At 40.3% G+C, this 7,836-nt stretch overlaps 1 pseudogene; it reads left to right on the plus strand.

The window, feature by feature from the left end:
• LOC107615202 overlaps nucleotides 1-7,836 on the plus strand; it is a 10,841-nt pseudogene that overhangs the window by 1,654 nt on the left and 1,351 nt on the right.

Raw genomic sequence — 7,836 nt, forward strand, 5'->3', positions numbered from 1 at the left:
GTTGAGACTTGATACTCTGTTGACCCTATGTCGTAAGTGTGGTCGGGCACTGTGAAAGTCCCGGATGAGCTCGCCCCCGTAAATATTCACCAGTGAAGGTGATGGATATGGATCATGATTATGATCAAGTTTATGATGAGTATAACTCGATTTGGGGATGCGCGACAGAGGGACAGTCCAATGGTTAGCTACCAGGACTTGTCGGGTTGGCTCTATAACCGACAGATGATATCATCAGCCATTAGGGACAGGCATGCATCATATGCATCTATGTGACATTGTTTGGGCATGCATATTGTAATTGGTTTGCCTATGTGAATACTTATGTTATCTGCTAATTGCCATACTTGCCATACTTGATGTAATTGCTCTTGATTGTGTTTGAACCTCATTACTTGTGTTTGTAACCGAATGGTTGGATTATGGTGAATTGGGTATTGATTGAATTGCTTGGGCTTGAGGCCGTGACTGGTTTGTGTTTGAGGTTTAGTAAAATATGAAAGATTAAGCTGGTTCAGCATAGACTTAATGAACCTACGCATGGAATAGATTAGTCATTCATACAATCTAGGAAAACTTTTAAGAGTTTTAGAAAAAAAATATGGGTTTAGGATTTTAGATAATTAACTGATGCTTTTAAAGAAGGTTTTGGATTTTGAATATCAAACCGTTGGTTTTCAAGAGGATTCATAAAGCAAATGAAAACAGTTTTATTTTAAATATCTATGAACGAAATTAACTATTTGTGCTTCATTCTTTACTTTCACGGCATTCTCTACCTCTACTTAGAACTTGTGGTTTGGTTCTCACCCATAAATTTTCCACCTTTTTAGTGGCACAGGTTTGAAGATGCAATTTGAAGCTGCGAGTGATTAGTAGGTTTTTTTATGGTTTTAATTGCTTTCATAGAGTCCCCTTGCGGTTGTCCCTTGAGAGTTTTTTTTTACATAGAGGGGTACGTTTGGTATATTGTATTTGAGTTTCATTTGGTTTCTTTTGTATAAGAATTATTATTTATAATATTTATGTGATTATTATTTGTTGGAAATCTTTGAAACATGACTTTAATGAATAAAAACAAAATTTTCTGGCATTTTCCTAAAACTGAAACGCGATCTCGATACAAAGGCTCGATAATTAAGTAGTTAATGCTAGAAAGGTTACGTAATGTTCTTTCTAGTAGAAATACCCTGAGTTAAGCGAGGTATTTTGTTGGAAGGGATGTTACAACTATAGAGACTGAGGCTGAATCTGAGGAGGATGCAACGGAGTTGAACACTAGTAAGGAAGACCTTACTGGGTGTTCAACGCCCACAGAAGCACCATTACTGGCGTTGAACGCTAGTAATGAAGACCTTACTGGGCATTCAACGCCCAACAAGCCACCATCACTGGCGTTGAACACCAGTAAGGAAGTTCTTACTGGGCGTTCAACGCCCAACAAGAAACCATCACTGGCGTTGAAGACCAGTAAAGGTATCCAAGCTGAGGGTTCAATGCCCAAAGAAATACAAGTCCTGGGATTGAATGCCACAATAGTGGTAGTTGGCAACCCTAAGCCCACTAAGAACTTTACTATTGAGGAACTGATGGAACCCAAGGTTCATGAGGAGCCCATTGAAGTTCCCTTGAATGCTTGGTTAAGAATCATAGAATCTGAAGAGCACTCTTCCTCTGATGAGAAAGAGGAAACTAGGGAGGAGCAAGTTGATCGGTACCTAGGAATTCTGATGAAACTGAATACCAAGTTGTTTGGCACAGAGCCATTGGAGGAAGAACCTCTAGTGCTCACCAAGAAACTCAATGCCTTGGTTCAACAGAAACTACCTCAGAAGCTGCCGGATCCTGGACGCTTCCTGATTCCCTGCACCATAGGCACCATTACCTTTGATAAGGTTCTATGTGACCTAGGGTTAAGCATAAACCTTATGCCACTCTTTGTAATGGAGAAGTTGGGAATCTTTGAGGTACAAGCTGCAAGAATCTCACTAGAGATAGCAGACAGGTCAATGAAAAAGGCTTATGGTCGTGTATAGGATGTCTTAGTAAAGGTTGAGAACCTTTACATCCCTGTAGATTTCATAATCTTGGATACTGGGAAGGAAGAGAATGAATCCATTATCCTTGGAAGACCCTTCTTAGCCACTTCCAATGCCATCATTGATGTATCAAAGGGAGAGCCGATTCTACAGTTATGGGAGGATCACATCTTGTTCAAGATGCCTAACTGATGACATGTCATCATGCCATGTTTTTCTATGCTTTTTCATACAAGAAATTGATGATTAGTGCTTAAATATTGCATTCTTTTGTGCTTAAATAGTATATTTCTTTGATGATTTGATTTTATAAACTTTGTAGGAAATAAGGATAAAAAGAAGCAAAAAAAGCACAAAATAAGCTTAAAAGAAGAAAAAAGGAATTTTGGGCACATTTTGGAGTTGAGGCACACTTTGGAGTCTTAGGCCACACTTTTAAAAGCGTGGCCCAAAACAAAATCAAGAAAGCATGCTCCATGTTCACAATCAGTGCTCAAAATGTTATCTGGGCATTTACTTTTGTTAACTGGGCATTCACTTTTGTTAACTTTTTCGTGAACATCGGCTTGGAAGCAAGGGGAGCGTTCACTAAAGTTAACTGGGCGTTCACTTTTGTTAACTTGGCGTTGACAACATGACCATGCATTCTTCAAAGGGCCATAACTTGAGCTACAAATGTCCAATTGATGCGCTTCAAGTTGCGTTGGAAAGTTGACATTCTGAGCTTTCCAACGATATATAACAATCTATATTTGGCATGAAATTGAGGTACAAGTGATAAGCATCTTTAAGGCCCAAAAACCACACTCAAAAGCCAATATTTGGAATAGCGCTCGTTACCAAAATGAGCGCCACGCTCACTAAGTTAACTTTTTCAGGCTTGGACAAGTCTGGGTGAGAAATTGAAGCACCAAAGCACTCACTAAGGCAGCACTCATGGAAGCAAGACACACCAAATGGTGCAGCAATCACCAAGGAAGGGTAGCGCTCAAAGATTAAAGCGTAGCGTTCTCTTTTGCAAATGTTTTCATGACTTTTGCCAAGGAAAGCAAAGCACGCACCAAGAAACCACCAGGGATCCACGTTCAAAGAGTGAACGTAGCGTTCACTCCAACAACACTAGGCAAGAAGGCTTGGCACGTGACAAGGCACACAAGGCAAGTGAACGCCAAGTTCACCAACCCAACGGAGTGCTCCACTGGACCATGCCTCCAACCCAATTTCAACCAAGTGCCATTTGGATCCATTTCAAGGCCAAACCAAAAGAGCCTACTCTAAGTGCAACTCTGGCTTAATTAATTCCAATTCAATCCCATTGAAGCCTCAAAGCAAGCAGAGCTCATTGATACCACTCAAAGGCACAAAAAACAATTAGATTAGGAATTTCATTTGAATTGTAATTTGTTTTCAATTTCAATTTTATTTTTATCTTGTAAAGCCTATATAAAGGTATCAATTCCATTTCATTAAAGAAGGCTGGCTCTGCTAGAGAGGAATAGGAGTAGGATAGAATAGAAAGCTTTCTTTGAAACACTTTTAATTTTTCTGCACTTTTACATTTCAAGTATTGCAATTCAATTTCACAGTTTCATTTTCATTAAGCTTGATTTACTCTTCTGCAATCTTCTACTCCGATTTCCTTTTCTGCAACTTTAAATTTCTGCTCATGATTTGAATTCAATTTAAATCCTCCTACAATTCTGTTCCTCTACAATTTATGATTAAGTTTGCTGTGAACTTGATTTACATTTTCTACACATTTAATTCCTCTACAATTGTTCTAAGATCTATTACTTTCTTTAATTTTCCCTGTATCCAGCCCCCTTTACATTTGCTGCAATCTATCTTTCTTGTTCTTTAAGATTCTGTCAATTTACTTCCTGCAATTTAGATTTGCTGAAATTTTACTTTTCTTGCTCTTTAAGCTTCTGTCTAATTTTACTTTCTGCACTTTATAATTCCTGCAATTTACTTCTGCAATGTAAATTCCTTTACATTCTGATGCTTTAATTTTCACTTAATTCAACAATGTTAGCTTGACTAAACTAATCACCCACTAAAATTGCTTGATCCATCAATCCCTGTGGGATCGATCTCACTCTAAGTGAGTTTTACTACTTGATGTGACCCGGTACACTTGCCAGTGAGTTTAGGTGTTGGAATTCCCATTTTCACCCATCAAGAGGTTTAAGGGATAACATTATGACTGCTGTGGCACCTATGGAGATCTGTGTCTTCTCTGACTTAGTGAACAAGGCTAGAGTAGTGGAAGAATATACCAAGACCGTGGCGGCATCCAAGGACACTCATGGAGGGAGCTCTAGTCGAGGGCGTGGCAAGTATTTTCATCCTAGAGGGCAAAGCTTCAAGAGAGGAGGATATGCGCCTCAAGGGCAAGGAGGCTTTAGAAAGAACACACATGACTAGATTCAGCGTGGCAAAGGGAGAGGAAATCAGAGTAAGGGTTCTTCGGATTTAGCTTGTGATCGTTGTGGACGTTTTTATCCATATGACTCTTGCAAGATTGGTATAGGTGGGTGCTTCAACTGTGGCCTGCCTGGTCATTTTGCGAGGGATTGCACTCGTGGGAGGAATCAGAATGCGGGTCAGAGTCAGCATCAAGGTCGGGTCTTTGCTGTGAATGCTAAAGATGCTTCTAAGATGGATCCGTTGATGAGAGGTATATGTCTAATTGGTGATAAATCCTTAGTTGTATTATATGATACTGGAGCTTCGCGTTTGTTTATTTCGTTTGCTAAAGTTGAGGAATTAGGCTTGAAAGTGTCAGAATTATCTTTTGATCTGCATGTACATACTCCGCATCAAACAGTTATGACTAGGTCAGGTTGTAGACAAGTAGGTTTTAAGCTTGAGGGTAGAGAGTTTGTGCATGATTGATCTGTTTACCAATGGTAGGTCTTGAAATGATTTTGGGGTTTGATTAGTTGTCGAAGAACCGGGTTTTGTTGGATTGTTTTGAACGGATAATTCAGTTTATGCCGGACGGAGAAAAGGGAGTTGGTAGCTACGGGGTATTACCTGAACTCTATAATGGTGCATTGTGGTAGGGAGGAATGTTAGGGTTATATTCTGTTTGCTGCTAATGAGTTGGGTGATGCCCATAACTTAGATCAGATACCGATGGTTAGAGATTTTCCAGAAGTATTCCCAGAAGATATCCCTGAGTTCCCACCTCAGAGGGAAATTGAATTTGCAATCGAATTGGTGCCGGGAGCCGGGCCAGTGTCGATTGTGCTGTATAGAATGGTTCCGATAGAGCTGGCAGAGTTAAAGACTCAGTTGGAAGAGCTTCTGAATAAGAGATTCATTTGACCGAGTGTATCACCGTGGGGAGCGCCAATTTTATTGGTGAAGAAGAAAGATGCGGGAATGCGTTTGTGCATGGATTACCGACAGTTGAACAAGGTGACTGTGAAGAACAAGTACCCGCTGCCAAGAATAGATTACTTGATGGATCAATTGCAAGGAGCTGGAGTGTTTTCCATGATTGATTTTAGATCCGGTTACCATCAGATAAGGGTGAAGGAGGATGATATTCCTAAGACTGCATTTAGAACACGCTATGGACACCACGAGTTTGCGGTAATGTCCTTTGGGTTAATGAATGCACCTGCTGTTTTCATGGATTACATGAACGGAGTCTTTCGTCCCTTTTTGGACAAATTCGTGGTGGTTTTCGTAGATGACATCTTGGTTTACTCTAAGACGGCAAGAGAGCATGGGGAACACTTGAGGATTGTGTTGCAAATCTTGAAGGAGCGGAAGTTTTACGCTAAGTTGTCAAAGTGCGAGTTCAGGAAGGAGGAAGTAAAGTTCTTAGGCCACGTGGTGAGTAAAGGAGGAATAGCGGTGGATCCTTCTAAGGTAGAAGCGGTGATGGAATGGGAAAGACCGACGACTATGACGGAAGTCAGGAGCTTTTTGGGTTTAGCCGGATATTACCAGAGATTTATCGAAGGATTTTCCCAGATTGCGCTACCAATGACAAAGTTGACAAGAAAGAAGTGCCATTCGTGTGGACGTCAGAGTGCGAAGAGAATTTTCAAACGTTAAAGCAGAGATTAACTTCAGCACCTGTTTTGATCTTGCCAGAACCGCATGAACCGTTTGAAGTGTATTGTGACGCTTCCTTGAAGGGTTTGGGTTGCGTGTGGATGCAACACCGAAATGTGGTGGCTTACGCCTCGCGTCAGCTGAGACCGCATGAGGTAAATTACCCCACTCATGACTTGGAATTAGTGGCGATTATGTTTGCATTGAAGATTTGGAGACACCACTTGTATGGAGTAAGGTTTAGCGTCTTTTCTGATCATAAGAGTCTCAAGTACAACTTTGATCAAAAAGAGTTTACTATGCGCCAGAGAAGGTGGATGGAGTTGCTTAAAGATTATGATTTTGAGTTGAGTTATCACCCTGGAAAGGCGAATGTGGTAGCAGACACATTGAGTCAGAAATCTTTAATTGTAGCTTGGATGAGGATTAAAGAAGAGGAGTTTGTGGATAAGTTCGTGGATCTTAAGCTAGATATTGGTGAAGTTGCCAGAAGAGCTTGCTTGAATCAGTTGCCGATCTCGAGTACCTTTAAAATAGAGATTCAGAAGGCTCAGTAAGATGAGCAAAAGCTTCAACAATTGTTTCAACCAGTTAGTGATAAGAGGCGTGATTCACTAAGGATGGTGAAGGATTATGGAGATACAAGGGAAGGATTTGTATACCAGATTTTGGGAGTTTGAGGCAAGACTTATTGTCGGAAGCTCATAACAGTAGCTTTTCTATTCATCTCGGAAGTACGAAGATGTCCTACGACTTAAAGAAGATGTTTCTGGTGGCCTGGGATGAAAGGTGATGTAGCAATAGTGGTATCCAAGTGCCTCACGTGTCAGAAAGTGAAGATAGAGCATCAGAAACCATCGAGAATGCTACAACCTCTTGAGATTCCTCAGTGAAAGTGGGAAGGAATTGCAATGGACTTTGTGACCGGTTTACCGAGGACTAGGTCGGGATTTTGATACGGTTTGGGTGATCGTGGATCGCTTAACCAAAACTGCTCATTTCCTGCCTATCAGAGTGAATTGTTCTACGGAGGAGTTGGCGAGATTGTATATCAAGGAGATCGTAAGGTTGCATGGTGTACCATTGATGAATGGACTTTTGTGTGGTCTAGAATTCACAATTGAAATCTCGTTGCAAGTATAGTTTCTAAACCAACAATAGTCCTTTCATACAAAAATTTTTTTGTCACAAGTAACAAACCCCTAAATTTATAAACCGAAGTATTGAAACCTCGGGTCGTTCTCCCTAGGAATTACAATAAAGTGTTCTTGCTATTGGTTATGAAGTATGTTTGGGGTTTTTGAAATATTAGACATGAAAGGTAAATGGCAATGAAAATAAACTAACAACTAGAAAGCTCTTGGCAAGGTTGTGAGAATTAGAAGTCCTATCCTAGTTATCCTCCTCAATTGTGACCACAATTATCCATTGCTACCACTTAGTTAACCTCTAACCATGGAAAAAAGTCAAGTGGATGAATTGGTGCACGAATTGTAAATCACACTTTTCACAACTCGTACCATTAACCAGCAAGTGCACTGGGTCGTCCAAGTAATACCTTACGTGAGTAAGGATCGCATCCCACGGAGATTGTTGGCTTGAAGCAATCTATGGTTATTTTGTAATTCTTAGTCAGGATATCAATTATAATTATCAGTTTGGATTGTGAAAAATAAAAGAGCATGAATTAAATACTTGTTATGCAGTAATGGAGAATATGTTG

The sequence above is a fragment of the Arachis ipaensis genome, chromosome B09, assembly GCF_000816755.2.
Source record: "Arachis ipaensis cultivar K30076 chromosome B09, Araip1.1, whole genome shotgun sequence".
NCBI classification, from domain to species: domain Eukaryota; kingdom Viridiplantae; phylum Streptophyta; class Magnoliopsida; order Fabales; family Fabaceae; genus Arachis; species Arachis ipaensis.